Here is a 22,352-nt window from a genome sequence, read left to right on the forward strand (position 1 = left end):
AGACTGGAGCTGTTTTCAGTTGTCAGCAATCCATTTAAGCCTTGGCTCGACTCAGACTAGCTGTTAGCTCATCAGAATTAAACTCTCTCTCCAAACTGAGCTTGTTCAAAGAGCTATCTACAACAGGTAAGATATTATTGTTGGCAACAGTTCCACAAAACTCCACTTTCAAAGATCTGAAACGTAAAATTGATGCTTGGGTTTTGCAACAGTTTTTACCTGAAGGTGTAAAACAACAAATGAAATGTCACAGAATTAGGCTAAGTTTTTACCAACTTCCTAAATAATAAATGTGAGTTTGAAATCACTGCAATTTGCAAGTTTTTAGTGTTCACAATGTTACCAGTTATTCCTGAATTCAGCACAGTAAAACTTAAATTCACGTCTTTGATGCGTCTTTATCTGACGGTTTTCTTTAGGCCTGATTTCATTCGGCTCTCCTTGCAGCTAAAGGGCAGCACCCTTCCTGTGAGCTAATTCTCAGACCTTTCTGTGACGGTTTGTGAATTATTCATCCACACATGATTGACTGCAGGATTGAATTACGGGACTGATTGATCGGTGGGCTCGTAAAAAGAAATCCCAATGCCCACTGAAACCGAAGTGTGACTTAAATGACTTGAAGGCAGAGCGGCTCCCTGCTTTTGGTTGACCATTGGGGTTGTTCATAAATTTTCACTGACGCTGTGATATACGATACTGTATTTTATTTTATTTTTTCCAACTGGTCGTGTCATAAAAACTAAAACAGAACAAAAACAAGTGAAGGTTTGCTTCTGTTATAAATGTATCTGTAGTTTTACTAAAACTAACATTTGTAATTTTTGTATATTTGTAGTTTGATTTCTGTGCATTTTTTGACAGAACACCCTTTCCCCCGCCAAAAAAAAAGAATCAAAACATGTTGCATTCCAGGATCTGTTTCTTCCATTGTATTTTATTTTGAAAGGATTACAAATGGAAGCGATGGTCACGGGTGAGCTCAGCTTTCCTGTCAGAATAGGTGCAACCCCCACCATATTGACCAATTGGACCAGTGAAAATGATGCAGAAACGTAAAGATCCTTGGCCAGCAGGATTAGCAGCAGCACACGTCTCTGTAACCCGAAGCTTCTGGTTCACTGGAGGGTTTTTCAGCCGCAGAACCTCAGGTGAGTAACTTTTAATTCACCGCAGATCCTAACCATGTGGACACGGTTATTTCTTGAGGCAAAAATGTAAAACAGGCACCAGTCTTAAATCATGAAGCTGCAGCTGAGATTAACGCTCATTAAGATTGCAGAATATCAAACATTCAACGCAAAAACACAACTATGATGAATTCAAAAGGTGTGTTTGCTCAAAATAACCATTCCTAATTTGTAGTTTCTACTTTTAACAACTAGAATATATTTATTGTTGTTTAGGGTTGTTTGTCATCCTTATGTTTTATGTAATTTATATCTTTATTGTTTTTCTTATCATCATAATGCAACAGTTTTTTAGGGTATAAGAATACAACTACGTATAAGGCTGTGGGATGGATACCAATAAGAAGCCTCCTGCTTTGTTACGAGCCGTCAACAACCAGCCTCCTTTTATGCATCATGAAGTAGTTTCTCCCCAGTTTTCAGTGCAATGCAGCGTCATCACGTACTCTAGCAGAAAGGCTCGCTGATGGCCGCCTTGTTTGTTGTCCTAATTGCAAACGTCTCAATCAGCGTTACAAAGCTGGATGTTGAATTGGTGCTAATAGTGTGAGCAGCGTTCACCCAGACATCAGGTTTATATGGCAAATGTTTATGCACTGATTCCAGCAGATTATCGCAGCAGTTGTTTCAGCCTCAGCCTGATTCTCTCCCTGTCACTCTGTCCCATCAAAGCAAAACAACAAATCTCTGAAAACCCCAGTTTTCATTAATGCCCGTCTGCTTTATCCCCCCAAGGTTTAAGTTGTTTTCCTGTTTAAGTATTTTCTTATATTTCTTTCTGCAACAAGCACAATCCCGGATTATATACAGATATTCTCTGTTTTTACATTTGTGTTTGTGTGTTTTATTTTTCTCCCAGTTTAATTTTCTTTCACGCTCCATATTTGTTTTGTGTAATCCCGTGTCCTGTCATTTCCTGTTTGCAGGCGGTGACCTCCAAACCTTCACAAATTGCTGTAAAATTCAGCAATCAGCTTTCCAGGAAACACTAATCAGATGTTGGATTTTCTGAACTGCAATCTATTATTATTATCAAAGAGCCTGACCCAACTGTCAATTCCTATCTAGTGCAAAGGAGTGAATATAAAACTGTCTGCCTTTGGGAATTTTTTAGTCGTTATTCAAGAATAACCATCTTGTTGGGTTGCTCCTGTTTCAAACACCACTTTAACACGGACCAAAAACAACAACAACAAACCTTGGACAGGCTTATTGACAATCATAAATATCACACCAGTCGTAAACATCAATGAATCTTTAAAAGATTTTGGGTTGCTCACCACGTCATGAACTTAGAAACATAAGAGGCCTAATATTCTACTTATTATTTATCTCCAATTTAATTAATACGTATCATCCAAGTTCAGAAAAGCACAAAAATAGTTTTTACAGAAAATAATTTAAAGGTCAGGCATCTCACCTTCCAAAAGTTTGCGTTAAAACACATTTTTATGTTTTATTTAACAATTTCTGTGAAAAACGATATTTTATCATTTATTTACCACCAATAGTTTGCATGAAAAGCCTTAAAATTGCTCCACTGTACAAGAGGTCTGGAAAATATTTACAAGACACTTAGTAAAATGTTATAAGAACCAACTTCAAAAGAAGATTGCAGATATAATTATATTTTTTCAACACAAAGCTCATTTAGTTTTGTTGTAAACATTTTAAAGTTAGTGATGTAAAGATGTAATTTTTTGATTTATAACAATGTTAAGCCTCTCTTACAAACACTCATTTAAAATTAAAAGCCTTTTTAGCACCCAGACTAAAGTCTGCCCACAAGATATTTTGCTAACAGACAGAGAGGACTATTTTACACAATGCCAAAGGTAAAACACAGATTTTGCACAATCAGTGTATAAGTTAGGGATAGGTCTCAAGAAGTACCCCTCCAGATTTTAGCTCTATATCTGTAAAATTGACTGCTATAGCCGTTTGCTAGGGGAGATTAGCTACGTCGGCCATCTTGACTCCAAGATGTCAACCCAGTGATTACCTTCACTGGATATTTTACCCAAATTATTGCTTTTCAGGTAAAGGAAATCTGAAAAGGGGAAGTAAATAAAAGGCCTAGCATTGCTTGAACAAACCCATACTTGATTTTGATTATCGTATGTGACGTTACAGCCATTTTGGTCAACCCTTAAAAATAATGTTATGTCATTATCACGAGATCTTGCCCAATCTTTTAGAGTTTAAAATATGTGTTAGAGATCCGTCTCAGCTTCTATCACACCAACTCTTAGCTCAATATCTGTAAAACTGACTGAGTTAGAGATGTTGCTGTGTCAGCCATCTTGAATTAGGTTGACTCCAAAAGTTAATCAGTTGTAGATGTACAACCAAAGATCACCTTCTGGGAGTTTCATTAAATCTGTTTGTTGGTTCATGAGACATTTTGCTGACTTGACAGACAATGCAGCGCACAGACAGGCAGAAACATTATCGCCCGCCTTTTACCTTTCAGTAGCAGGCAATAATTAGGTGCAATGAACACATAGCTCACAGCAGAATGGCTGTTTGTTGGTGACTTACTCTATGCTATAACCCGACGCGAGAAGCTAAATTATTGTTCCAGCTGAAAGAAAACTTATAAATCGAAGTAAAAAAGCTTCACAGATCCGTTATAGCACGTAGCGAATTTTAAAATGTCACTCTAGCCGTGTCTATATTGTTAGGACAATTTGTCAAAATGAAAACTCAGTCAACTCATTTTTTTTTATCCTAATTAATTTGTCTCCGCATCCTACTGCTTTTAATTTTTAGGCAGCTGCTTGTGCGGCCCCCTTCCACTCGTTTATGGGCTTTTTGTAAATGTGCTGCTCCCATGTTTTTGTTGACCACACGGCTCCGTGGGTAGCAGAGAATGGAATATGTCCTGCATGTGTTTAAGCGATGAGAAAGAGGAAGAAAAAAGGGAGCATCATTAGGAGACACAGAGCTTCAGCACGCATGAGTCATTCACGTTCAAATGTGTATTTTCTCAAGTCGGTTGGCAAATATATGCACTTGGGTTGGCACGCACACCGTACCCTACCGGCTGCCAGCTGTCACTCAGGAAGACAGAAAGATGGAGGATAGAGAGAGGGGGGAGCTGGGGAGAGATAAAAAGGGTGGCGATGATGTGAGGACACGAGCCCCGAGGCTTTCTTTCCCTCTTGTTTCTCATTTGTCTCTCTGATAACAAAAAAACATGGCAGCCTGAAAGGAGAGGGGTCGGCATCAGAGGGGAAAAAAAAGAAGAAAAAACACTGAAGCGAAAGAAAGAGAGGGTTCGTGTGATATGGAAGAAAAATAGGACCGACCATTTTTCACGTTGATGGGGAAGTTACTAAATATGCAAGGCAAAACATTGTGATTCCTAATGCATTAGCCCAAATGAGTGCACCTTGTGGCTCCCCTCAACATTAACTATGAACAATGTGGTATTTTATGCATACTTTGAATTGCTTTGTTTGCAGAGGACTGCATGTTCACTCACATCCTGTTGCAGTATTTATTACAGTTCTCCTCTGACTAATTGGGACAGGCTGGGGGAAAATAAAGCTCCTCTACAGAAAGAGAAGCTCCTCATGAGGAACAAAAACGGCTCATTTTAGCCTGCACAAAAACAGGCCTCCTTTTGGGTTCAGATTCTTTATTTTCGCCTCTCTAATTAAGAAGGAGCAGGCCCCTTTTTCTCATGGCGGAAACAACAAGCAGGTTTCAAAGATGATGTGATGAAATTACAAAATAATCGATATGAGGGAGAAATGCGATGTGAAAGGTCCCTTCTCTGGGCTATATTTTGTGATGCGCACAGGCAGTACAGTTAAAGTAGTTAAATCTAATATGATAACAAGCCTGCATAAATTACCAGTAAACAGCATAAAAATCTAACACTCTTTAGAAAAGCTTGTTTTCTGCTCTCTGATGATAAATGACGACTGTTGTAAACCACTAATGGAGCCTGCTGCTCTAAAACCACACCATACAAAATCTAATGTCATGACTTCTCTCGCTGACTTTTAGACCATCAATCAACCTGCAGTCACGCAGCTTTGTTGCTCAAAAAAATATAAAATAAAAGCGTCAGCGCCGTGTGCAGGGAGTTTTTTGAAAATAGCGTGTATCAGCAACAAACTGTACACTGGATTTGCCACGAGGCTACTTGGATATTCTTTGCTTTGCTTTAGTACATTTGTTGATTCATGGAAGTCGTAAAGCAGTTCACCTGAGACAAACCTACTCATGTTCCGCCTCGTGAGAACCAGAAATATTTATTACATTTAGCTTTAGTAGCTCCACTGTTTTTTTTTTTACTTCACGTGTTTATTTTGGCTCAAAATCTTGGATTACAGATCTGTAAATGATTGAAGGCAAAGATTAAACATTGTGAAGTCGAGTTCTGTGGAAAGGTTGTGAACAATTAATATCTTACCTGTTGTGGATAGCTTTTTGAGCTGCCCCAGTTTGGAAAAAAAGAGTAAGTCTGAGAGGACTCACAACCTAACAGCTAGTCCAAATACAGCTAGGTCTAAAGTTGATCACTACTGTCTTCTCGGTCCATTCTCCAAAATCTGTGAACGGTTCGTAGAAAAACATTTAACGTTCTGTCAATTTCACATTTCATGGTGGTTTTACACAGAATTCTCCGGTTATTTGTAACTACAGCTAGCTGTAGCACTTCCAACAGGAAAACCATACAAGTTCTGCCAGAATAACTATAATTCAAAGCTGATAATGGTGATAAGGTTGTTGTTTTTAAGCTTTTATATGAACTGTTGTATAATTTTGAAAATTGGAGGTGTTTCAAGTTGGCAAAAAAAAAAAAAGTGAAAGTGACCATTATTAGCTCTCCAATACGGTCCAAGTGGAACCACTGTTAAAGTCACTTAAAACGGCTTTAATCTTCAAAATTATGTAGTGGTTCACGTGAACACTATTTTATACATTTTTATATTGCTGTCAGTTTCAAATAATGCAATTACTTCACCAGAAATACTTAGACATTCCTGCTGGAAGTATACCAGTTCTGCCAGTGTTTGTGCTTACAAAACAATTTAAATAAACATGTATTTTGAAAGTTTTGGATGTGTTACAGTTTGCGTAAATTTCTCTGAAATTCTGTAGACTAGGTTTGTTTAAAGACAGCATTAATCCACTTTGGTTTTAATCCAAACTAGCTGTTAGCTCACCAATCTAGTTCAACTTAAACTCCATTTCTCCAAAAGAAAGCTGCTCAAAGAGCTATCAGGTAACATAATAATTGTTTATAACCTTTCCACGGACTCTCAATTAACACACACATTACCTGACATCTGCTGGGTTTACTTTATTTCATGTTGACAAGTGTCAGGACTTTAGGGCCTCAAAAAGCCTCCTCCGTGTCTCATTTGGAGCAGAACCTTGCTGTGATAAAGAATGAAACCGCAAACTGGGGCTTTTGGATTAAAAACCTCCTGAAATGCTTGCTTTTGAACAATCTGATTGTGGGAATTGGTGACACAAGTCGTGGTGAGTGGGAGCTTTACCTTAGACCTTAATTTTCAGCAGTACGTCCTGTTTTGCACAAACGAAACTCATAGTAAACTAGCATGAATACATACGTGCACAGGTAAAAATGAGCCCGTTCCTTCCCGGCTGCAGCAGATTGCTTTGTCAGAGCGGCGCAATTAGACTAACATTAAGATTATTTTCTTATCTACATCAGTTGTGCCGTATATATTGTGCAGTTATGAGATCTATATTCTTCAAAAACATACAAGTCTCTTAATTTGATCTCGCTTTAGTTTTTCTCAGGGCGTATTTTTTTATATAACCACATTCACTGTTATCTGTATGATGAAGTACTTTTTATGTGTGCACCCTGAGCCAGTTACTGAAATGAAAAACGGATGCATATTCAAAGAGATTCAGTCTCTAAACGCAGCAATGTAACGTACGAAGGAAGAAATATCATTGCCAGAGGCAAACAACTGGCTCTTTTGAGACAGACAAATTGTGATTTTTTTCCAGTTCAGTACGCTTCCATAAGCAGCTTCAAGCCACTGATGTCTGTCCCCAAACCACTGTTATTCAACATCCAGTGACTCTTCGATACCATACCGAAAGTGAAAGCCATATGCTGTGACGTATCAGTGCAGCGAGGACCCGATGTTGTCACACCGCTTTCATCTGCACGAAGCTTTCATCTCCGGATGAACTGGCCACTCAGCACCAAAGAAACTCCCAATCATTAAAACAACTCTCTGTTTTGAAAAAAAATTTCAGCTTCTGCGTGCTTTTTTATAAAATACCCAAATAAGTTGAACAAACATGCTCAAAGCTAGGAAGGCTATTCGTTAGCTTCCTGTAAAGCCAGTACCTCACTCGGCTGCAACTAGGTGGTGAACAACATTCAAGTAGGAGCTTTGAAATTTCTCAAAACATTCACAGAAGTTCTCAGTTTTCTCATAATGAGAGCACAGGAGCTCCCTTTTTTACACAAAAAATCTGAAGCTACAATCCCAAAATGTCCAGGGCTAGAAACCACACTGGTTTGAAATGGTCCAAGTCTGCATATCTTCATTTCAAAGAGGTACTCTAGTAGATTAAATCATAAATGTGGGGACAGCTGCTAAGATGTGTACAAAGCGGGTTGAGATGAGTATGATGAGGACAGACGAGGGCAGTGAAATACTTCACACACCTAGAATAGTTTTTGCACGCAAAAATAAGCCATGATTTTTGAAAATCACACGACTCATTGATCCCAAACACAACTCAGTGTGGCTGCAGTTGTTCTGTTTTTACGGGATCCCACAATAACTAAAACTTAGTCATAAATATTTAACTGTATTTGAGAGAACAGATACTTCCTTAATGTTACATATCAGAACTTTGACTGGCAGCTATCATTATTATAGTTCAGTGCACATTCTGTCACAACTTATGGTAGAGTTCTGCTGTTTCCAGGATAATATAGTCCTCAGGTTTGCACAACAGACAGTGGGTCCTATGCTCTCATGATCTACAATTAAGAGTTAGTGGTCAGATCTTTTGAGGACTTGCTTTGATGAAAAGGGGAAATCATAAAAGTGGTCTCTATAACACATGATTTTGGGAGTAAAAACATTGTTTATCCAGCATTAGGTGTCAACAATGGCGAACACACACATCCATGTGCATAATGCTAAAACTAATCACAGTTGAGGAGGTAGTGGTTTTAAGCCCTAAAGTCCGGCCAGCACTGTTAAGTTTACAAATAACAAACTTGTAGATGTCACATGTGAAAGCTCAATCTTATAAAGGTTTTGTAGTAACCCCTGTCACACTGAACAAGCACAGACCACAGATTCAAGGTCATGACCAAAGATTTTCTTACAATAAAAGCCTATTATGGCTGTAAACCCGGCTTAAAGCAACGTAACCGCACAACCTGTCCACATTTTTACACAGAGAAGTCACAGCCCAATTACACACAAACAAACCAGTTAAAACGTCTCCTTTTTAAAACTAGCCCAGCTTTCGTCAGTTATGAGGGCAAAGCAGACTGAGTAACGATGGGTGGTTTGCAACACACAACCCTTTCAAGACATGCCTTCAACAACCATGGAACAAGTGTGTGTATGGGAACAAAGTCAGAACGGAGCGGTTCAGCACTGTTCAATCGATAGCCACACACGGCCCAGACTGGAGAGTCTGGCTACAAAGTGACCAGAACAGAAGTATGAAGTGGCAAAAAAAAAATAAAGTGACCATTTCTAAAATCTACTGCAGTAAATTCAGACCAAAAAAAAAAGGCTTCATTCACCCCTGGTGAATACTGATACTCACATTAACATTTAAAAACAAAATCCATCCCTCTGTTTATTTGGATGAATTTTTAGAATAATTTATTCTTGTTTCACCAAAAGGTTTTAAGATGATTGCTGCCTTTAGACGGCCTTCTGTGTTTTAAAGGTTTTTGCTCAGCTTTTGTTAAATGGAAAAGATTTTCTCCTTTCCTTATCTTCCTTTCAACTCCGCTGAGCCAAGCGCATCATTCCCTGCATAACTTCCCAGCTGGCACATGAAGGGTTATAAAAAAGCTCCAAATGTTAGCCTTTTTTTTTAACAAAGTTCGTTACTTTATTGAGCGGTCATTCTGAAAAAGCCAACAATAAGAATTTTGCATTGATCTCATGTCCATATGTTGCCATTTTCAGCGTAGTTGAACGCAGTGTACCAACTCCAGCTACACCTTTAATGTAAAACACTCCGAGGCCCTTCGAGCAAACTCTAACCCTGTGGGGAAATCGAAAGACAGCACCCACCGGCTACAAATCCAAAGTTTTAATGGTCAGCGTCTTCTGAGACGGATACAGTTGAGCTGAGAAAAAAGAAATTCTCCCACACAAAAAATTCTGATTCGTGCATTTTTTTCTCTCCCAGCACAGAAACACAAGGAAAGACAAGGAAGCTATAAATTGTTTTCATTTATTTTATAAGAAACGATTGAAATAAAATCAGTTAACTTTTATTATATTCTGTAATCAGGGCCTTCAGCGAATACCTTGAAGGCTCTGTTGGTTGTTACAGAATCTAGTAATCCTAAACTTAATCATATTATCTTTTTTTTTTTTTCAATTTGTGCTATTCCCAAATCTTTCCACAGGACTTTCAGCGAGATGTTTCTCAGCTAACTCCCCCCGGAGTTTGAGTAACCCAGGTTAGAAACGGAGGCCTAAATTGAATGATGTGCCACGCCAGTCCAATGTCACCATCAGTCTTTACAGCTACTGTAATTTGGCCATCAACAGAAGAGAAAACTGTGTCTGTCAACATTGTAAGAAACAGAGAGCAAAGCCGTTTACTTCTGTTTTAAGACTTCTCTACACAAATTGACGTAAACTTGAGAAGCAAACCTTTTCCCCCTGGTTTCTGTTAAATTGCCAGCTAGTTTACCGAAACACATAGCAGAGAACAAGAAAGGATTTCTCTGCAGAACAAAACTGTGAGTAGTTGCTGTAGAAACTGCCATCACAAAACTCTTCAGATGAACGCCGCAAACTGTTAACTGAATATTTATAACTCTGTGGTGGTTTATTCTGGCTCATTGTTAAAACCAGCAGCAATTACAGGACAACCGGAAATATTTCTGCATCCTTTGATATTTCGTTTGCCTTGGAAGGGTTTTGGTTTAAAGAGCGCGTGCTGATCCCGTCGTTCCCACCCTGTCAGATAAACAACACTCGTAAAACGCGGGGCTTCTGCTGCACAGGATGGCGGGAAGTTTACAATAAATGTCTGGATAAATCCACAAACGACAGCGCTGGCAACGTTTCTCCAATGAAATACGCTAATGGCTGCTCAAAAAGTCACACAAAGAAGCTGAGGCGAAGCCTTAATTTACATGTAGATTAAGTTAATGGGTACATATTGCCAGAATGAGAGAATTTACGGCAAGAATACAAGAAGAACAAACAAAAAAAAACAAATGTTGTGAGTGGAAATTGGCCCAAAACTGGGACATGGAGATGTGGTTTCAAGGTCGTTTTAAAAATAAGAGACACGATCTGTGACAAACTGCCTTTCTCTTGCTTCCCAGCCAGTTTACTAACACACTGATCCGATGAACCTCATTTCTGTAAGCAGTAGCTCAACGTGCTGTTTACCCTGCAAATGTCTAACTAATTAATTTGTGGTCGTGCCCGTAGACAGAAGCTGTCCAGCTCAGCGCAGGCCTGTGGCAGGCATACCAGCACCAAAGGTCACAGAAAACTCTCTTTTCCTTTCCCGTCTCTTCTTGCTCTTTCAAAGGCTTTCATTGGAAAAAAAAAAAAGAGAGGGACTGTGGTTTCGCTCAAGCTGCTGCAAACGACTCAAGAATGAGTTTCATTTAGACGGTAAAATCCAAGAATGCAAAATGCATTCCAAGGTTTTGAAAAGATCTTCTGAAACCTTTGTGTGTCCCTGTGGGTTTTGCAGGAAGTTGAGTGGAAAGACGGTTCTCCTGATAGCATCATGTATTGCTTTAAAAAACATACAAGTAACAGAATGGTCGGATGTGATAAATAATCAGAAAGATTTGTAATCTGGGTCTTTTTCCCCCTGTTCCTCAAATATAAGCCTTATTATAGTCCATCAGACAAATGCTGTGCTGTGGTTCTGTCATTTAAATACAATTTTCATCATAGTAATATTTGTAGTTAACACATTTTTTTTAAATTATCTTTCATTTTTCTAAACATTTCAACTGAATTACCAACCATTGTCCTCCCCAACACTTGAATGAGCTGCGGTTGGTTTCAAATCCATCATGGCAGATAAAGTGGCGTTCGTGCCTGCGTCATTGTCAAATTAGCTGATTTTCAAAGTCCAGATGGGCATAATGTGTGCTTCAAGCTAGCTGACAATAAAAAGACTTGCCTTGGCTTACCACATCTGAAAAGGAGGAACACAGGAAGCCACCAAAAAACACATCATAAGGTTTTTTTTTGTTTTTTTTTTAAAGGACAGTCCCGTCAACTTTGAAGTGATCTTCTGTTTCATACACTCAGCAGCTTCGGCACCATCGGCGTATGCAGTCTATCTTTGCTGCTGCATTTCCATAGTAACGCGAATGTTCGGTTGAGAAAACAGCGACAAACTAAACAAACGTCATGAAAAAGAGTAATAAGAGTTAATGTAGCGATCTCTCACACCAGTACATTGAGGAAAAAGTGGTTTTGTATGCCTGAAAAATGATAGAAAACTGGACGAAGACTTTACTCTATGTTGATAACTGTTAGACAGAATATCACCTCAAAGTCGACCGGACTTTCCCTTTAGGCTGCCAACTCTCTGAAGTTAGACTGACTGTCTGATACATTTTCTACTGAATAAATGTTTGAGGAAACCTAGATTTGTTCAGTCACACTGAACCAGTGAACAACGTCCGTTTGAACCAGTATTTTAGGTAAAATGCCAAAAAGACACTATCTTAATCTCTTTTTGTCCACTGCAGCAGGGAAACAAATCCTGATGGCTGGAAATACTATACTTAGGTGTAGGGAAAGATCTAAACAGAGAAACACATCCTGACACAAAATCCTGTGTTTAAAGTGGAGACTTTATGGCGCTTATTATATCCAAATATCTTCTGTCTGTTTTAAGCACATTTAACTGCATAAATTATGTAAATAGCTAAATTAATAACATTCAAGTCAGGAAAATTCAAATATAATACATATAATTTATAAGTACAGTTTATGTACAGTATGAAAAGTGTACGCTGAGTTAAAGGAACATTTGGTAATGTTATAGTCTTTATTCTAACATTTTAAATAGTTATGTTGTATGTGTTTCTCTTCTCTTTGTGATAGGTGACGCAGTGTGACAAAATTCCCACAAAAGGAGGATTTCTTACCACAGCCTGCTGCAGCTGCTACTTATAGCATCCTTACAACATGCTGAATATTTAAGCTTTTGATTTTTAAACCCACAAACCCACACAAACAATCCCCTTTCTATATTTGTCCTGCTTGAGTCGGCACTTTCAACCTGCATTTCGTACTTTCATTTGCAGGTCTTTCTTTGAATGTTATTCTGTGGGGGAACTGTACATGCTTAAGCTGACTGTTGAAAAGAAAGTGAACTAAAATGAAACTGTTGATTTTGATTTTTGGAGGAAAATACTGGTTTGATACATTAGTCAATAGATTAATCAATTTAAAAAAATAGTCGTTAGTGGCAGCCCTGACTCATTCTCCCACATCTACTCACGTATTTACACTGTATTACTGCAGAAATGATACTGTAGGAGTCTTGGAATGACTTATCCTACAATTCACAAAATTAGTCAATGATGGGTACAGATGCTTTTTGGCAAAATCATGAGCAGCTTTAATCCTGATTTGCAGTCCACCTTCAGCCCATTCTGACAGGTTTCCACCTACTGCCCGGCGCACACACTGCAAGCCATCAATTTTTCAGCTGTAACGGCAACAATGGGCGCGGAGAAGGCTGTCATTCCACTAATGACTGGGCTGTCATGAATATAATAGTGATGCTGTTGTGCTTTGTACACAGGAAGTCCACGTATTCCCGGCGTGAGCGGATAGGGCCGCCGGCAGCACGTCCACCCAGTTGCTCTGCAGCAACGCTGAGCAGCATGTGATGGGGGGGGGGGGTAGACAAAGCGAAACGAGGCCAGGGTTTGAAGCTGGAATGATGCAGATGTGGAGCCAGCGGATCTCGCTGCACGTCGTCCTCTCTGCCTGCTTTGAATGCTTTTTTGACGTGACGCGCTGAGGCTAATCTGTCAAAGATCAGGACGAAATGATCCGCCCATCAGTCGATAACATCAATACGTCAAATGTCAGCGAGTAATGTTGCCCTGCTTTCACGGCCGACTGAAACGAGCACTTATGATTTAAGACAGGCTTATCACTGGCAGCAACAGCACAAGCCTCTGATCTGCTACAGGTTGCCAAGTGAGGCACTCTTACAGTGAGCTGGTCATTACTGAAAGTAAGCCTGAAGGCTAAATGCAATTATAAATGGCTGCCTACACATTATCCTGCCCATTTCGTTGCTGCTCACCAAAGACATTAATTGTCAGCTATACACTGATTTTAGCCATTTTTTAAAATTGTACAAAGTAAATAAAAAACTTGTAAAGAAGCACAAGGGTGCTAAGGCTGTTACTGCCTGAAACTCCAACATAAATCAGCTTTCTTCTCTAAAGCCAAACAGTAATTTTCAAGCTTACTTTTATAATAATCTAAGCTGACAAAATGCCAAAAACTTGACGTATAAACTGTATAAGAAGTGCAAAAAGAAACCAGATCAAAAGAAACGTTAAAGCTGCTGTCGGCGGCTCTTTAGGATCGCCATGGTAACCAAACACCTGTGTCTGCCACCCCTGGACAGCTGTCTTCGTGAGACAGGTAGACAGAAATGCAGAGTAGAAGAAAAAAAAAAAAGCCATGAAAGAAAATAATCCCTGTGCAAAAACTACAAGTTGTACTGAAACAATTCCTGAAGCAGCAGCAGCAGAAGAGTCTGGTTGTCCATCATGTCGTCTTTTTTTTTTTGTTTTTGTCTGTCCCCAGTCTTTTATGTAGGAGATATGAAGAGAGAGAGAGCTGAGCTCAGATATGGTGGAAGTCAATGAGGGTTTGGATGTGTGCACCCTGGAAGGATCTGAGAGAAAACCACAAGACCTACAGCAGCGAGAGACACACTGGATGAAAGGAGGCAAAAAAGACCTACGTTCTGATGGTTAAATTGGATAAGAATATGAAATTAAAAGAGTTTGTTTACAAAGACTTTGGAAAAGTTTAAACAGCTCCGAAGTCATTACAATCTTGAGTTGAGCATTCTGTGGTAAAATCTTCAAAAACCATAAAACTAAATATGTGACAATTTAAAAATTGTAATATAATTGTAATATATATATAATATAATATGTAATTATATATATATATATATATATATATATATATATATATATATATATATATATATATATATATATATTACTGTAAAGTTTTCCTAAATTATAGAGCACCAAAGAGGTCTGAGCTTTCTCACTCGTTTTGCCAAACTTCCATTGTTGTGTTTCTGATTTTTTTTTTGAGAAATTTATCCACATAGTATGATGTGCTGCTGCCAAGTGTCACAGCACATCATTCCTGATCAAACTCCAAGCTTTGATGTCTTTTTCTCTCTCTCTCTGTTCTTCTAAAGCTGCAGTAGGAGCAGCAAATCAAAATTTGTGATGGAAACAGAAAGCAACAGCTGTAAGGCTGCCTCAGCACTCATCCGTTTACACCCTTAACTAATAAGGCAGCTCCGTACTTCACGGTTAGAGTCACGTACAGCATCCCCAGCTCCATTTTCGCAATATGCGAGGAAAACAGAAGACCGTTCGTCTCCGACAGGAAATCAAAAGTTTTCTGCTTTCCCAATAAATCCCCGTCCCCGGCGTTCTAAACAAGGTTGTGCAATAATTAAAGCTCACTTCAAATCAACAGATGCAACACACAGACTCATACACTACAAAGAGCTGGTGCCACAACACATTGTGCCTGTTCTGTCTTCAAATGAATCAGAGGGCCTCACGATTCAATCACCATGTTAATGTCTGCGCCCCTAATAGCACTGGAAGAGGCTGCATTGTGCCTGGGCTGCTCGTGCAATTGCAAATCTCAATCGCTCACATCTATTGATGTACGATGAAGAAATGCAAATCAGCCGAGCGACACTCAGTGGCATCGGCAGCAGAGCACCTAGAAGGATTTTTCAGGCTTCTTTTTCTAGGTGAGAGGAAGTCATAAGACTGAGAGATGTAATCAGCAGGGCCATTCAGCAGCGGCTGCCGTGATTACTACCAGACGTGGGCCTCGCTGCCAGCGAGTCAGAGGGCAGCCTGTCCAAGAATACCTCTTCCAGCATTCGCAAGATGAATTCCTTCGGCGACGCCATCTGTTTGTCTATCGCCCGAGTGCCATGTGCACAGGTTAGATCAAGCTCCCGCCGAAGGGACGTCTCGAGCCCTCTGCAGCTCCGTCCTCGCAGGAGTCCCGCGCTCCCGGGAAGTGCGGTCAAGAGGACTGTCATCGTCAGATCTCTCCGTGACCAGATCCAGCTCAGCTTCACGTTGTGCGCTGCAAGACGGGCACACAAGCACAGACCCACAGGACCCCGGTGCACAGAGGAAAAATCAGAACCCGGGCTCGGTTCGCTGGCAGCAGTGGCCGAAGCGAGCCCCCCGGCTCAGCTTTCCTGCTCCTCGGAAGCGAAGCGTTTCTCTCTTTTCTGTTTGGATTTGCCTCATGTTGCGTTGATTTCAGCTGTTTTACCACCCTAATGACAATTTAATGGGCAGAGATGGCAGGGGGTGCTGTTGCAGGCATAATATGCGCAGTAATTCTGTCCACAAGTCTTTATCGGATAAGTAAATGAAAACATAGCGGGGTGGGGTGTATTTAAACTCACCTGATCAACTTTAGCCTCCTGATCTCATCCCCACGGGCAGAATGGCGGGGCACGTATATAAGGCAGGGCCAGAACACAGCTCACTGGGAGCACTGTTTCAACAGCTCCAGTTGCAACTAGAATGCAGTCGTTTTGGATCATCTTAAAACACAAACATCACATGCAGACATCTGAATATTTACATTTGAGAATGGACCTTTTTCACTGGTTTTTGGGTGCACCAAACCCCCTGAAGCTTCTTCCCTTCCTGGATGAATCTTTATCCACAGAGGGCCTTTCTGACCAGCATCTATAGGATCAGTAAAGCCCGCATCCTCAAGCATTTGTGTTGAAGAGAGTCGGTTGGGTTGTGTCACAGGCGGACCTAATTGTTTCCTGAGCCGTGCCACAAGCAGGACCAATAAATACTAATAATATGAATAAAAGCAGATACTTGTTGGGCTACAGCGCGCTAAAACCCTCAGAATGGAATGATTATTAGTGTTATTATTACTGGGATTCCTCGTACCGGAGGATGGAGAGCATATTTGGCAGTCGGAGCACATCAATCAGCGCTCACCTACCGGATGGTGTTTTGGATGCCCGCTCGACGCAAAAAAGAAGAAGTCCCTCAGATTGTCTCTTTCTTTTTTCTTTTTCTTTTTTTTTTTCCTCTTTGTGGTCCACCTCGCGGGTCCTCCTGCGTCCTCCAGAACCAGAACCAGGTGCGATCACAGTCTCGCCTCGCTGTATTCCCATATGTGGACGCCACCGCAATTGTGAACGCTCCGGCTGATGAGTGACTGGATGTGGGGCTGTGCGATCATGTGCTCCCTCCCTCTTTCTCTCTCTCTCCCCCACCTCCCTCTGTCTGCTCCCTCCGCCCGATTATCTTCCCCCCGCTGCGGCACTGGGCTACATGGAAATACTGGAGAAATCAAATAAATAAATAAATAAAACTAAGAAGTCGTCCGACTCGTGCGGTTTATGACGGTAATTAGTCACCGGACCGGTCCGTGCGCGCGCGCGCGCGCTCAGCCGCACAACAATGCGCCGCCTCTCAGCTGCTGCTGCTGCTGCTGCTGCCTTTGCCCTGAATGGATTGGCCCCGAGACGCGGAAACGTGTTTTATTCTCTGAAAATAAAAAAAAAAAAAAGGGAAGGGGGAAAAAAAAAAACCTCTTCAATGTGCCGCCTGAGACCGGCGAAGGATGGAGAGGAAAGACGGAGAAGAGGAAGCAGGAACACATTCTCCCTTTGAATCACTGAATGTCACAGCAAAAACCATTCACTCCTATCTATCTATCTATCTATCTATCTATCTATCTATCTATCTATCTATCTATCTATCTATCTGATTTGCAACTCTCATAAACTCCTATTTTATTCACAATGAGCTATGGTAAATATTAAATGTTTATTCTAAGAAGCTGTATACATTTAGGAATAAAAAATAAAGGCAATTCTGAATTTACTGGCAGCGACAGCTCAGAGAAGTTGTTGTTTCCCCTCTGTGAAGCCTCCCGCCTTCTTTCAGAAACAGTCTGTAAACATCCAGGACCCGAGGAGAGCAGCTGCTGGACTTCATGGAGGGGAATCCAGACCCACTCCTGTCTGATGGAGCTGTTCAACAGTCCTGGGTCGTCTTTCTTACAGATTTGTGTTCTTGTTGTTGTTGCTGTTGTTTCATGATGCATCAAATGCTTTCAGCTGGTGAGAGGTCTGGACTGCAGGCAGGTCTGCTAAAATATGCAAGGTCTTCCCTGAAAAAGACATCCTCTGGATGGGAGCATGTGTTGTTCTAAAACCTGTATATACTTCTCTGTATTGATGGTACTTTTCCAGATGTGTAAGCTGCCCATGCTATAAGCACTAATGCACCCCCATACCATCAGAGAGGCAGGTTTTTGAACTGTGGACTGATAACTGGTTGGATGGTCCCTCTCCTCTATGATATAAAAGGACGTGGCGTCAAATGTCAGACCCGTTTTAATGCAGTCTTTCCCAGTTTTCTACTGAGGAACATTATTCTGAAATTGTTCCACCATTTTTAGACTAGTTTTTAGACAGACTGGCGAACCTCTGCCCATCTTTACTCTGTGAGATCCAATCTCTCCTCTTTCTGAACTGCTGCCAATGAACCTGCTTAGTTACCCCCCAAAAAGTGCAATTTCTTAGTTTAAACAGATATGTTTACTATGTTCCATTGTATGAGATCTGCACATCATTGGATTCTGGTTTTTATTTACATTTAACACAACATCCCAACTTTATCACATCTGTGGTTGTATCAGTCTATCTACCGGTTACAGATATCTAATCTTTATCATACTGGTTTTATGTTCACTTGGCAGCTTCTGTTTGACCACTTTTGAACCTTGACTTACGAGGTTTGATCCAGAACCTGTTCCTGTGACCCGGTACAGACTCCTGGGAGATGTGGACCCTCAGCTCTCCGTGGGGAGAAGCTGACTCCTCTAAGTAGGGCTGAGACCAGACCTGCTGCTTACATTTCAGCCGTGCTCCTAAAACCAATCATTCGCCAACGCAGTGATTAGTTATTGAATCAGGGTGTTGATGCAGAAAGCATCGACGCCGCTAATCTTGCATTTTCATCACAGTTTTATATTCACTCATTCTACTGCAGCTCAGGAAAAAAAAAAAAAACATACAATCGACCACATCACATTATGCTGCTTAATCAGGAATCGTGTTATGATGTTAAGTAGCGGTACAGTATAGGGCGCAGACAATTAGCAAACAACTGCATAAAATTTCCACATGAATAGGAATTCAGCAACACAGATTGCAAAACTCTATGGCTCATGCTTCACAGTAGAAACATCATTCCACGTTTAAACGAGTCACAGAAAGCTGGACTTTACATGACTGAACTGGAATTTTATTATCTTTAATGGCTTTTACACTTTCCCAAGTGAGGTTTTATCACTTGTTTTTAAGATTTTACCACCCAACATTAGGTTTAGAGTGGGAGTATTACATACGCTCCACTTTTTGAGCCATTTAAACTTTCCACGTGTTCTGCAAACACGTTTCTTTTTTTATTATTAATATTATTTCCACAATCTTTACACTTCATATATAATTAACACATCAAAACGTGGGCATTTTTGTCTTTTCTCACCCTGTGTGTGTTTCGCTGTTAAAAAACTTGTGGTTTCCTCTTAAATCGCCCCTGAGTGCACACATCCAAACTCCCATTGACTTCCATTGTATCTAAGCTCAGACTTTTCTCCGTAAAACAGGAAGTAAAGGGTCTTTTTAACTTGTCATATCTCCTACATAAAACACTGTAGACAGTAAGAATTTCCTCGTGGGATGACCAGATATTGCTGCTTCTTACAGTTCAGGATTTCTTCTGAAATATAACTAGTAGTTTTGGAACAGCGACTGTTTGTTTGAAGCCAAACTTCTCGTCTGTGTTTCTGTCTGCCTCTCATATTAAGAGTGCTGTCAGTGCTGTCATGGTGGCCCTAATGAGCTCCTGGCAACAGGTTTGACATTTCTTTAAATCTTGTTTCTTTTTTTTTATACTTCTTCTTCAATTTAGACATCAAAACGTTGACATCTTGTCAGCTTGGATTATTCTGAAAGTACGTCCCAAACTCTCATCTGGGCTTTAGAGGAGAAAGTTGATGGATGCTGAATTTTCTAGTTTCAGTTTGTGTATCTGTCACGATGTGAAACGTTTCGTTGTTTTATGACCTTCAGTCAGTTTACATGCAAAAACAAAAACAGGTTTGTAATTTTTATATTTAAAAAAAAAAACATTTAAAAAAAAATAAAGTAAGCAGAAATCAGAGGCTTTGTTGTAATTCTGAGCGTCAGTGTGTTTTCAATGACTAAGGATGGTCTTAAATTTAAAAAAAAACACATGCCTTCATAGTTTTCTCACATGCATTAATTAAAATACAGCCTGTGTTTTATTTTGTTGTTGTTTTGTTTTCAGGGGGGGGGGAACCACCTGAGAGTGGTAAAATAAGCTCAACAAAGAGACAAGAGGCCCTGTAACCTCTAATAAACCACTAAGTCCCAACTCTTTGTTCCTCACTGAGATGCATATTGTTTGCGAGATGTGGATTTTTCTAATCCCAACCTTAATATACCCACCATGACGTCTTCTGATCCGCTGACAGCTGAGAGGCCTGGGTTTGTTGTTGCCGGCGAGCTCCTAAAAAGGAGCGATGCCGCTGGCGAACAAGCATCGAGCTGAAAGTGCTCCCCAAATGAGAGCAAGCAGGGGTTATCAGCGAGTCAGTCGTCGATGAGCTCAAACGGGGGGGGAAGTGTTTCCCCTTTTTCTCTCCTCACTTTAAACCATGGAGTATGTGGAGCATGACGTGCGTCTTTGGACTCTTTCTTTCATTACCCTGTCAGTGTGTGCTCCTGAGATCTGCAGCAGCCGTGTTGTACTGACTAATGTCAACAACCTTGTTTGAGTGTGTGACTGGGTGTCAGCGGCTCATGTTGGTTTACAGTAGCTCGCACACTTTCAGACGTGTTAATTAAATGTGCCTGCCTGGTGATATAGTATACAGACTCACCCCGTGGCTTGCTGTATGCTCAGACAGATCGTGTCGCCGTCCTTGAGGACCGCTGTCTGGCCGGCTCTCGTTCGAGCCGCACATTCAGATGTTTTTTGTGCTGCAGGCTCACGGGCTCTCCATTGTAACTCTAAATGTGATTTACCTTTGATGTGGTCATGTCCAAACTGCAGATTTATTGAGAGTTCCAGCTGAAAATGTTTCTTTTGGTTCTGCAAGTCCAAAATGAAGCTTCAGTGCTAAAGTAAAAACACTGCGGTTTTGCAGCAGTTTAATTAAAAATGGAATGAATATGTTAAACGAATAATTTAGGCGTTTTAAAGTTGGGTTGTACAGAAAGGTTATGAACAACTAATATCTTACCTGTTGCAGATAGCTCTGTTAATGTTCCCTGTTTGGAGGAATAGTTTTGTCCATGCAAAAGCAGTGCTTTAAAATCAATCTTTTTATTTGATTTTTCTTGTAAAGTTGACACCCTTTCTAGAATTGTCTTCATCCATATGAACCCCCCCCCAAAAAAAATATTAGAGCAACTATGCAAGGCCTGAATGTTTTCTCACTCTGAAACCCATTCTGAAACAAATAAAAAATAAATAAATAAACATTTTGGAGCTCCTAAAACACAGTTTCCGTGTGGAAGCAAGGCTAAAACAATAATAATAATTTTAAAAAACACTTTAGCGTATGTACAGAACACCATTCTCGTGTGGATGGCTCCTAATTGTGACTGGTTTAACGAGCTAACAGCTAGTCTGAGCGAGGCCAAGACCAAAGTGGATTGCTGCCATGAACTCCAATCCCCAAAACCCTCACAGTGGTTCATTTGAACACTTTTTACTAAATTTTGACATGGCTGACAGTTTTACTCACAGTTATTTATGAAACACTGTTATTTGCAAGTGCAAATAGCAGCAGCTGCTAGCTGTAGCACTTCAGTTGGAGGTACTTCAGTCAGGAATATCATAAAATGTTCGCCAGAATAACCATTTAACACAAGTCTGAGGGCAATGCAAATATTTTAATTTAATTTAATTTTTTTTTTAAAGTGAACTATTGTGACTTTTTGGAGGTTGATTTGTTTTAAGACGCTAGCATCTACTTTGAGCTTGACATTGCTCGCTCATCAATTTAGCCCAAATTAAACTCTGTTTCTCTAAACGCAGGTCATTCAAAGGGCAAAGAGCTATCTACAACAGGTAAGATAATAATTATTCACAACTTTAAAACTGAACGGCAGATAAAAAAAAAAAAATCTAAACCATTCCTTTAATTTCTCCTGTCCACAGTTCGCAAACAAAACAATATTTCTGGGGTTTACTGTCTTACTTCCTGCCTGAAATGCCTCAGACTGCACAGGAAATGCTACAGCTAGCCGCTGATGCTACATGTAATGAATACAGAATTCGGTCAAAATAACCACCTAATGTAAAAACTTAATGGCGGTGAAAAATTGGATAAATTCGAGTGAAATCTTGGGACCTAGAGTTGTTTAAAGATGGCAGCAGTTGTTCGCAACTTTTCCCCAGAACCCTCTTTCAAAAAATCTGAACCATTCCTTTAATCGTCGACATCGAGATGGTCAAAGTCACCGTTCGCCCCCGGCTCCCTCCCTTTCGCTCAGCCCACCATCCAGGCCTGAGCAAAGAAGCGACTCTAACATCTGACCTCGTTGGGGTGCTTTCAGCTC

The 22,352-nt window shown here is 40.3% G+C and overlaps 1 protein-coding gene across 1 annotated transcript in view; it reads right to left on the reverse strand.

Moving 5' to 3' along the window:
• The window catches only part of flrt1a (fibronectin leucine rich transmembrane protein 1a), a 64,530-nt gene extending 46,854 nt beyond the window's left edge, over window positions 1-17,676 (reverse strand). Inside the window, exon 1 of the mRNA XM_017412469.3 lies at window positions 16,685-17,676. The gene's annotated coding sequence lies outside the window, so the exon portion shown is untranslated. The remainder of the gene's footprint in view (window positions 1-16,684) is intronic.
• Window positions 17,677-22,352: the final 4,676 nt, after the last annotated feature.

This window comes from Kryptolebias marmoratus, linkage group LG13, assembly GCF_001649575.2.
Source record: "Kryptolebias marmoratus isolate JLee-2015 linkage group LG13, ASM164957v2, whole genome shotgun sequence".
NCBI lineage: Eukaryota > Metazoa > Chordata > Actinopteri > Cyprinodontiformes > Rivulidae > Kryptolebias > Kryptolebias marmoratus.